Source organism: Oxyura jamaicensis, chromosome 1, assembly GCF_011077185.1.
Source record: "Oxyura jamaicensis isolate SHBP4307 breed ruddy duck chromosome 1, BPBGC_Ojam_1.0, whole genome shotgun sequence".
In the NCBI taxonomy this organism is placed as follows: Eukaryota; Metazoa; Chordata; class Aves; order Anseriformes; family Anatidae; genus Oxyura; species Oxyura jamaicensis.
The window spans coordinates 26,780,435-26,790,434 of NC_048893.1; the positions used below are offsets into that span (position 1 = coordinate 26,780,435).

At 37.5% G+C, this 10,000-nt stretch overlaps 1 long non-coding RNA gene across 3 annotated transcripts in view; it reads right to left on the reverse strand.

Moving 5' to 3' along the window:
- Nucleotides 1–10,000, reverse strand: part of LOC118159503 — a 24,190-nt gene that overhangs the window by 10,007 nt on the left and 4,183 nt on the right. For all 3 annotated transcript variants that reach the window (XR_004747151.1, XR_004747147.1, XR_004747146.1), the window contains exons 2-3: nucleotides 7,888–8,190; nucleotides 222–288 (exon numbers count right to left, since the gene is read on the reverse strand). This is a non-coding gene — a long non-coding RNA (uncharacterized LOC118159503). The remainder of the gene's footprint in view (nucleotides 1–221; nucleotides 289–7,887; nucleotides 8,191–10,000) is intronic.

Below are 10,000 nucleotides of genomic sequence, written 5' to 3' on the forward strand. Positions count from 1 at the left end.
TTAGTGAATTATGTTTGGCTTTCATTTCCCAGTAGAAATTTTTCTTGTGATGATCAAAAGGTAAATTGCAAACCACTACATGGTCTTTTGTGTGCTACCTACATAATATCTAACTATTACTTTTCAAAGAAACATTGATGTAAGAGTGGACAATATATATATATATATTTACACATGATATCTTACTATAAAAATCATATGACTGAGTTTATAGCACTTACCTAAGAGCCTGATGTCATCTTCTCAATTCATTAATACAGAAATCAGGACTGCACTAAAGAGTCTGTGCTAAAGGAACAAATCCAAGATCATCTTATGAGAATAGAATTAGAAAGATTAAGAAAGTAATATGATTTTTCTTCTTAAATAGGAGTAATTTCAAAGGAGATGTTAACACTTTCATGTCTGAAACTTTCTTACTAGCAAGAGGAAGAACTGAAGGAACAAAATTCAAAGACAATTTAATGTATCTGTATGTCTGACAACACTGCTGATACAGTTTAATTGAAGACTAATTGGAACTAAGAAGGCTAGTTATTTTGTCAACTGCACGTATATTAGTTCCAGTCATTTTTAATCCGATGTAACGGTGATAAAGAGTCTAACTTACTTTGTTTAGTTAATAACATTAGGCCAGAAAGGATCACCTAGTCATTTCATGTTACTCAATACACTGCTAATATAAACAATGTCTAATTACACTGATGACATACTTCCATGAAATGACCAATTAGAACATTTACTGATTCTAAATGTTCACTATTAGACACATTTCCACAGGCTTTCCATGGATAGTATTAATAAATTCTACTCCAGATGGTAGGAAGCGCAAGGACGGAATGCATGGGGAAAAAGGTCTTTCTAGATAGCACAAAGATTATTTCCGTGTATTAGGAACTGTTATCTTCCAGAAAGGCTCCCCCTCCCCACAAATATTTCAAATGAAAATGCACTTTTTCATGTTCTCTAGGAGCATACAATTTTGCATGTGTATATACTCTTCTTGCCGGATCAAGCAGATCATACCGCATATTCAAGACATATGATAAAGGAACTGTGTTAGAATTTTATATTTAGATGTACAAATTTTTAATGTTTTGTATTAGTTTTAAAACCTGATTTATTGACTGTGATCTGTAGTTGGCATGAATAATACAGAAATGCTTCTTATTTATTTTTGTTACTTTACTGATGAGGCAGTGGCTGCCCCTAAAAACATCTGTCCAGCATGTACCAATGTTTTATGAAGTGGCACAATCTGACAATAACATGAAAACAGAAAAATAGAATACATAAGAACAATCTCTGCCTTGTCTAAAGAAAAATTGCTGACACTGTAAAAATTGCATTTTTAATAGTAGGATGTTTATTCCTTATGTAATCATACTTATATATATATATATATATAAAATCCCAGTTCTGTTAAAGTAAATAACAGCAGATCAGTATGTGCATTACCAAATCTTATTAACATGAGGTATTAGAAATACTGGAAACAGTTATCTGAACAATTTAATAAATAACTGTACTTTTAGAAGTACATTGAAGTGAATGCATATAATACACCCAACTAACAATTTGAAACTGCAAAACTCTCTGAAGGTTTTGATATCAGTAGTTGTTATACAGGTGTCTAAAATGCTTGGCTGTTACATATGTCTAAAATGGGTGAGGTCTCAATCCTTTTCCCACTTAAATAGTACGAATGTTACCACTTAATTCAGTGGGTTAGTATCAGGTGCTTTTCCTGCTTGTGTTAGCTATTACTATTCTGCTTACATGAAAGCTTTTATTGGAATAAAAAGCAGCAGGATGACCTACAGATCTGACCACTAAGAACTGTTTGAGAGAATTAAAATGTAACTTAAAAATTACAGCATGTAAACAATTACCATTTGCTAAAAATAAAATTAACAAGTGTTCTTTTAAATTAATTGGTATATTCTGAATGTGTGCTACATTGTCTTATCCAGGATATTTAAAAATGAAATATATGATAAACTTTGTCTTATTGTAATTAGATTAATAAAAGAGAGTAATTAAAATACTCTTAAATTTTTTCAAAGAGCTAGAAATTATTAAAGTATCCAGAAAAGAATCTAAGCTTTTATTTAAAAAATAATTATTTGAGCTGAATTGCAATAAATCAGTAACAATGTTATTGTTCAATAGGTAATAACTGTCTTCATATAAACTGAAAATATTGTTTGGGATGATTAATATACAATGCAGCATTATGCATTTGGGAGTGTCAATGCATAATTTTTAGTCCTAATGTTATTATGTAATTGAGAGAACATGTTCATTTGCCCTAATAACTACTAAGATGCACTTAATAAAATGAAATGTAATAATACTTGTAATTTAATCTATTCATGGAAGTAATTTTAAAAGTCTACCATTCTCTTTAATGTGGATAACATTCATAATTTATAAAGTGTTGTGATGCAGAATTGACAATGCCATTGTTTTTTACACTTTGAGATGATTCTGCAGCCTTCATTATCTGCATACCAACCCCAGGATTATCAAGGGCAAACAAAAGATAATTAACACCAGAAACAGGCAAATGCAGGAGCTACTGAGTGAGGTTTCTCATTTAATGCAGAACCTTTGAAAACTGGGAAATGGAATAACTACTTAAAACATTTTTCTCCGCACCCTCCCCCCCCTCCCCCCCCGCCCCGCCCCTGAAAACTATTTTAATGTTTTCTTCTCTTCATTTTTAAATATTGTTTTTTTTTGCTATAAAACTATATTGCTATGTTCACCCTCATATGCAATCAGTAAATGATCATGGTAAGTTTTATTTCAATGTACCAAGTGTTAATTTTCTGCAGTGTATTTTTGTCTAGAACAACAGAGAGGCTACTATGGTATGGATATTCAGAATCTATTGTTTCATTTGTGTGTAAAAAGTCACTATTTCTCCATGCCTTATTGGACAGCGCTCTAAGATAGGGGCAAAAACATCTTCACTGAAGTGTTTAATGAATAAGGTATATTTTTATTTGCTAAGAGCTTGTGTGACTGCCTATGGCACTTTTATATGTACTCACAGCAGAACAGTAAAGGTTTACTAAATGTTGATATAGGTCCAAGACAATATATTTCAAATGGAGAGGATCTCTAAAACTTTTTTTTTTTTTTTTTTTTTTTTTTTTTTTTCCCCTCATAGAATCCTGGTTATGATCCTGCATTGCACTCCAAAAGGTTTGCCATATATCTAACCATTTCAGAAAATAATCAGTAAAGATCCTCCACAAAAAGAACCTTTTGAATACTGGGTAAAGAAGCATTGTATCATTAGACTATTATCTGTGAATGAACATCCTTCTACAAACGGTTCAGGAAAAGTCATTTTACAAATGGAAATATAGGACAGTGACATTCAGAGTTTCATACAATTTACAGATGTTGATGACAGTCCAACTCCCCGCCCCTTACTTACATAAGAAATTCTTATTACAAGGGAATGTGATTATTAGCCTATGAACCATCCATGAAAGATTCAGCCATTTGTGCTTAAATGGCATGATATATTACCATATATTACCACTTTTTATACTTTTGAACTGAAAATACCTGATAAGTAACTGATCCTAAAATTATATGCAAACAGAGGGAGCTTGCTTTCAGTCCAGTGCAGCGGGCTGACAGCACTGTGGGAGGATGGGGGGGGTAACATATTAAGATTCCAGTTGTAAGACAGTTCCATGAGATTAGTTCTCTTCCAAGATATGGTGCGAGTTATATTTATGGCAGTACCGTCATCTTCAGGGTCATCCCTCTTTTCTGCTGCCCTAACTGACAAGAACCACTCTAACCTGCATGCCCACATTGGGCAGTGAAAGGTATGAGGAAGTGAATGTAATGGGCTCTGCTCTTCCCCTCAGTATGACAGCAGTGGTAGGGACATGCTGAAATTAAGGCCCAGTGCTCTCTTCGCATTTGTGGTTTGATTCTCACAGACAGATAGGTCAGAGTACTTGAGAGCCTAAAATCACACAGGCATCTATAAGGACTCCCAGGCACTAAGTTGCATCTTTACTACCTGGATGCTATCTACATAATTCTGAAGCACAAGGCTCCAAATTCTTTTCGTTCTTAGTTGGAAAGCTTGGGAATTTGAAATAACTTAAGAATCAAGATGATAAACTCCTAAGTGTTATGGGTAATTCTTTTTCTTATTAAAATTCCTATTTTAAGGATATTGGCTTCAGTTCTACAAATATTTATATAAAAGCTTTTTAACCTAAGGTCTTTAAAAAGAAATGTGCCATGGCTGGACAAGATAACATATCGCTTTGATGTAACAGAGAATAGCAATTCCTTCATGTAATTTTATTTATTTAAAGTCCTCCCCCCCACCCCACTGCCCCTTCATTGAACTAATCTTCTATTTAGCTCCCCTTGCCCTGCAGGAAAACAAGGCATACTCTCTACTATCTTCCAGCTTCCTTTAAATACATTTCATGGAATACAATACCTTTTTTTATTTACATATGGGAAAACACAAAGTTGCAGCTTGATCATCAGGTGACAGCGAAAAGAGTACATGATACCAGGCAGTGTCAGAGGACATCCAAATCTTCCATAACAATCATTACTACCCATACATCCACATCTGTCTCCTGAAACAGGCAAGGCAATGCCTGTGTAGACAGTCAATAAATAGAGTAGATAATGTAGAGTTTTTCCATTACAGAGACACTCTGCTTCCACACCTTATCCTTTTAACTGTTAATAATTACATTAATGAGCACAATAATAAAACTTATTTCCTAACCTTTGCATGTATTATGATACTCTTTCTCAAAACTTGTCTCTAGAGCTACCCTGAACAATTTTCTGAACATCTTTTAAATGTCTGTGGTGTTCAGAGGTTTATTTTAGAAGCTTACTATAGACTAGAATTTTCAGAGATTTGTAGTAAATAAGGAGGAATACTGAATGCTTATCAGCTGCAGTGAGCTAAAATAGCATATGCTTCTTATTTACATATCTTTAAGGTTTGCATTGCATTTAACATTATATCCATGCTATGCACTCACATTTTCTATGTATTTATTTTACCAGGACATGTGTTTTGGAAATGTATGTGGTTCTTTCCAGAGTGGCACAGTAGTTAAAAGACACATCAATTTAGTCTGTGTGCACAGTTCCCACCTGTGTCAATGGGAATTTTGTGATGAACTGAGAACAACAGACAATTATATAATAAAATGCAGGTATTTAAAGATGTGCTAATAACAGAACACTATAATACTTGCATGCATGTGCATGCAAATGCAGTGCATGAACCAGAGTTTGTCAGAATTTGGCAACTTAGGGGAGATTACTAAAACTGCTCTTATTATGTCTTATATCCCTTATGAGAGGAAACAGGGCTGTCTTTTCAGCTGCTGAGTTCCTGTCACTTCATATAACCTACTGAACTAATGAACTGCTTTAGCTGTGTAGAGGCTCACATGCTATGATCTATTTTAATTTAAAGTGGATTACAGTGTTCATTCCTGCAACTGCATACATATTAAGAGCTTTATGATGCACCTCCAGGTAGAACCATCTTACTGCCATATAGGTGGCTTCATGGCAAACCGGCCAGTTCCAGAGTTGTAGACTCAGAATCACAGAATCACAGAATCACACAGAATTTTCTAGGTTGGAAGAGACCTCAAGATCATCAAGTCCAACCTCTGACCTAACACTAACAGTCCCCACTAAACTATATCCGTAAGCTCTACATCTAAACGTCTTTTAAAGACCTCCAGGGATGGTGACTCCACCACTTCCCTGGGCAGCCTGTTCCAGTGTCTAACAACCCTTTCGGTAAAGAAGTTCTTCCTAAGATCCAACCTAAAACTCCCCTGGCGCAACTTTAGCCCATTCCCCCTCGTCCTGTCACCAGGCACGTGGGAGAACAGACCAACCGCCACCTCGCTACAGCCTCCTTTCAGGTACCTATAGAGAGCGATAAGGTCACCCCTGAGCCTCCTTTTCTCCAGGCTGAACAAGCCCAGCTCCCTCAGCCGCTCCTCGTAAGACTTGTTCTCCAGACCCCTCACCAGCTTCGTAGCCCTTCTCTGGACTCACTTGAGCACCTCCATGTCCTTCTTGTAGCGAGGGGCCCAAAACTGAACACAGTACTCGAGGTGCGGCCTCACCAGAGCCGAGTACAGGGGGACAATCACCTCCCTGGCCCTGCTGGCCACACTGTTTCTTATACAGGCCAGGATGCTGTTGGTCTTCTTGGCCACCTGAGCACACTGCTGGCTCATATTCAGCCGACTATCAACCAAAACTCCCAGGTCCTTCTCTGACAGGCAGCTTTCTAACCACACATCTCCCAGCCTGTAGCGCTGTTTGGGGTCGTTGTGCCCCAGGTGCAGAACCCGGCACTTGGCCTTGTTGAACTTCATGCAGTTGAACTCGGCCCATCGGTCCAGCCTCTCCAGATCCTCCTGCAGAGCCTTCCTACCCTCGAGCAGATCGACACACGTACCTAACTTGGTGTCATCTGCAAACTTGCTGAGGGTGCACTTGATCCCCTCATCCAGATCATCAATGAAGATATTGAAGAGGACCGGCCCAAGTACTGAGCCCTGGGGAACGCCACTAGTGACGGGCCTCCAACTGGATTTGACTCCATTTACCATGACTCTTTGGGCCCGGCTATCCAGCCAGTTTCTAACCCAACGAAGCGTGCGCCAGTCCAAGCCAAGAGCAGCCGGTTTCTTGAGGAGAATGCTGTGGGAAACGGTGTCAAAAGCCTTGCTGAAGTCAAGGTAGACCACATCCACAGCCTTTCCCTCATCCACCCAGCGTGTCACTTTGTCATAGAAGGAGATCAGGTTCGTCAAGCAGGACCTGCCCTTCATAAACCCATGCTGACTGGGCCTGATTTCTTGCTTTCCCTGCAAGTGCTGCGTGATGACTCTCGAGATAATCTGCTCCATGAGCTTCCCTGGCACTGAGGTCAAACTGACAGTCCTGTAGTTTCCTGGGTCAGTCCTCTGGCCCTTCTTGTAGATGGGCGTCACATTTGCTAGCCGCCAGTCAACTGGGACCTCCCCCGATAGCCAGGACTGTTGATAAATGATGGTAAACGGCTTGGCCAGCACCTCTGCCAGTTCTCTCAGTACCCTCAGGTGGATCCCATCCGGCCCCATCGACTTGTGCACATCCAAGTGCCGTACCAGGTCACCAACCATTTCTTCATGGATAGTGAGGGCCACATCTCTCTCCCTATCCCCTTCCACCAGTTCAGGGTACTGGATATCCAGAGAACAATCGGTATTGCCGTTAAAGACTGAGGCGAAGAAGGCATTAAGCACTGTATACAGACAAAGACCTCGGAGCAAAAGAGCTTCATCAGAGCAGAAGTTTCTACAATCAGGCAGGATGCCTGCAAAAGGAACTACTTTCATCGTGTATATGAGTGAAAATGATCTCCATTTAGGCCTATATCTGTAGTAAAGTACCTGGAATTCTTGGGAGAAGACAGAGTAAGTTAAATAAGTTTGACAATAAGTCCCTAAAGTTTCAAATAAACAAGTTAACGAGTGTATCAAATAAACAAATGGGTTATGTATACAATATATTGGATACAGATTGATTTTTCTCTCTGAAAGTGCATGCACTACAGATATATACAACCACAAATTTGTTGCCTGAGTTTGAAATGATAGCAGATGATAACTCTGTCAGAAAATAAATGAATGAATAAACAAATAAATAAATAAATAAAAATAATCATTAAAAAGCCTTTACACTATATTACAACTCAGTGGTCACCTTCCAGCATCTCATTAAGGAAGATCGTTTCAAGGTTGGTTACACATGACAAGGAGGCACCGTTTCCCAACATTACTGCCTAAGTTTCACCTGATGTTTATGGTGATCAGAAGAAGGATGAGTACACTGTCACAGTCCTGCAGCACCTCAGAAGTCCAGTTTGACACCTTCAGGAGGCTCCTCACACCATGGACGTGTTTGGAGGTTTTCAGCGTTCTTGCCCTAGCAATACCATGACTGCTTTCCTGGATGGACTCTTGCTGCATGTTATATTGTCACTGCTTCAAATATTGTTCAGATTCTCCTGTCTTCAGCTTGGAGATCCATTCTGGAACACATCTGAAGTATGGGGTCAGCTTTGATACATGGTCCTCCTTGTGCTGCAATTAATAACTTACAACAATCAGGGAAAAAAAAAAAAAAAAAAAAAAAAAAAAAAAAAAGGCATACTTTAATTTTCCTGGATAAAGTTGTGCTTCTGATACTTCAATGGTAGGACTTATTGCTTGAATAACTGCAATGTGCCAGATTTCCAAAATGCTTACCCAATGACCATAACTGCCAAATATATGCAGTAACTGCAGAAAAAAAGAAGTGGGTATGTAATCTGCCTGTGTGTGCAATTACAGTAACAGTTGTTCATACACGTTGCATGAATGTAGTTTTATGTATGCAATTATGGAAATCAAAGCCTGAACTTGTACTGAGAAATGTAGATACCTCCCTAACTGAAACCGATGCCAGCTCTACTCTCTACTTCCAACTGACTGAAGAGCTTTTAAAACTCTTTTACTACATTGATTCTTCTAGGTGTCCATGCACACTGTGTCTTATAACATTATTCAATTGATCTACAGTTGTAGATCTCGAGAGAGAAGGAGAATAATTGGCCAAGTTTATCAGTCATGCCAGATAAACTTCTACAACTCAGAGAGAACTCTTGTGCGTGGAGTTGGAGAAAGGAGTAATCTGGAAATTTTGAGTGTTTCATTGATGGGAGAATAGACTGAAGAAGCCCTTGTTTGGTGGTCCAATTGTTCAGTGATCACACTTAAGTTACTGAAGCGTATCTATTAATCTGCATGCTACATATTGAATAAAGTGATGAAAAATTATTGATTCAAACCACAGAATGATTTATTTGAGTTAAAACTGGTTGTTGTTATTGTTGTTGCTGTTCTGTTTGGTTTTAGATTTAGCTGTGATTTGCTAGAGTGCATTTTTTTTGTCCATAAATTCTCAATCAACACTTTTGTAGAATTCTGTCTTTTGTGTGCATTCAGGCTGCAATCTGAAAGTAAGTTTCAAGTTTAATTAATGTAGCTACTAGATATGCTCACAGTCTGTCAAGTAAGGAAAACCATACCATAACCTTAACTTTGCCTATGAGTTTACAGTAAAGTTTTGCCATGGAAAAATATGGTTTGCTGTGTCAAACATAAAATCTAAATAACTTAGACTTACAGAAACTAATTCTACCACTCAGATTTGTGAATTCATTTCAAAAAGAATAGAAATAATTACTTTAGCTCCCAGGAGAAAAGAGAAGAATAGCAACTCCTATACAGGTAAGTGTTTAATTAGATTCTTTGCACATGTAAAGACACACAAAAACAAACAAACAAGCAAACAAAGACAACTACAAGTCAAAAGTCACTTCATCTTAACAAGTCCCATTTTCTTTAAGAAATATATTATGGATAGATGAGCATTGTGGAAGTTACACTTCAAACTTAGCCGCTCTTAAACCTAGAAACAATGCCTCAAAGATGATTTGGTGGTCAGCTCCCTTAAAGACTCTGGACATGCACCTCATGTTTAACTATTTATTTATAAGTGATGTAACAGATCTGAGGATGAATATATGAATCAATGTTATGAAGGTTGAGGGGGAGAAGTTCCTAACAGTTTATTAAGATAAAAACAACACTGATATGGTTTGGGTTTTTCACTGTAGCACACAAAAAAGTAACATAATTGGAAATTCCCTTCATTAGTAATTATTATGGATAGATATGAACACTTTAAATTGCATAGCAAATAATAATTTCATAGTTCCTATGACAGGTATATATCCCAGTCATTTCTCTATTTATACAGTACTATAGATAGACTTTGTATTACTTTTAGTGTATTTAATTCTCCACCTCTGAAAAATAAGTATGTCTGACAATCCTGATCATGTTCCATCTTTAGAGTTTCA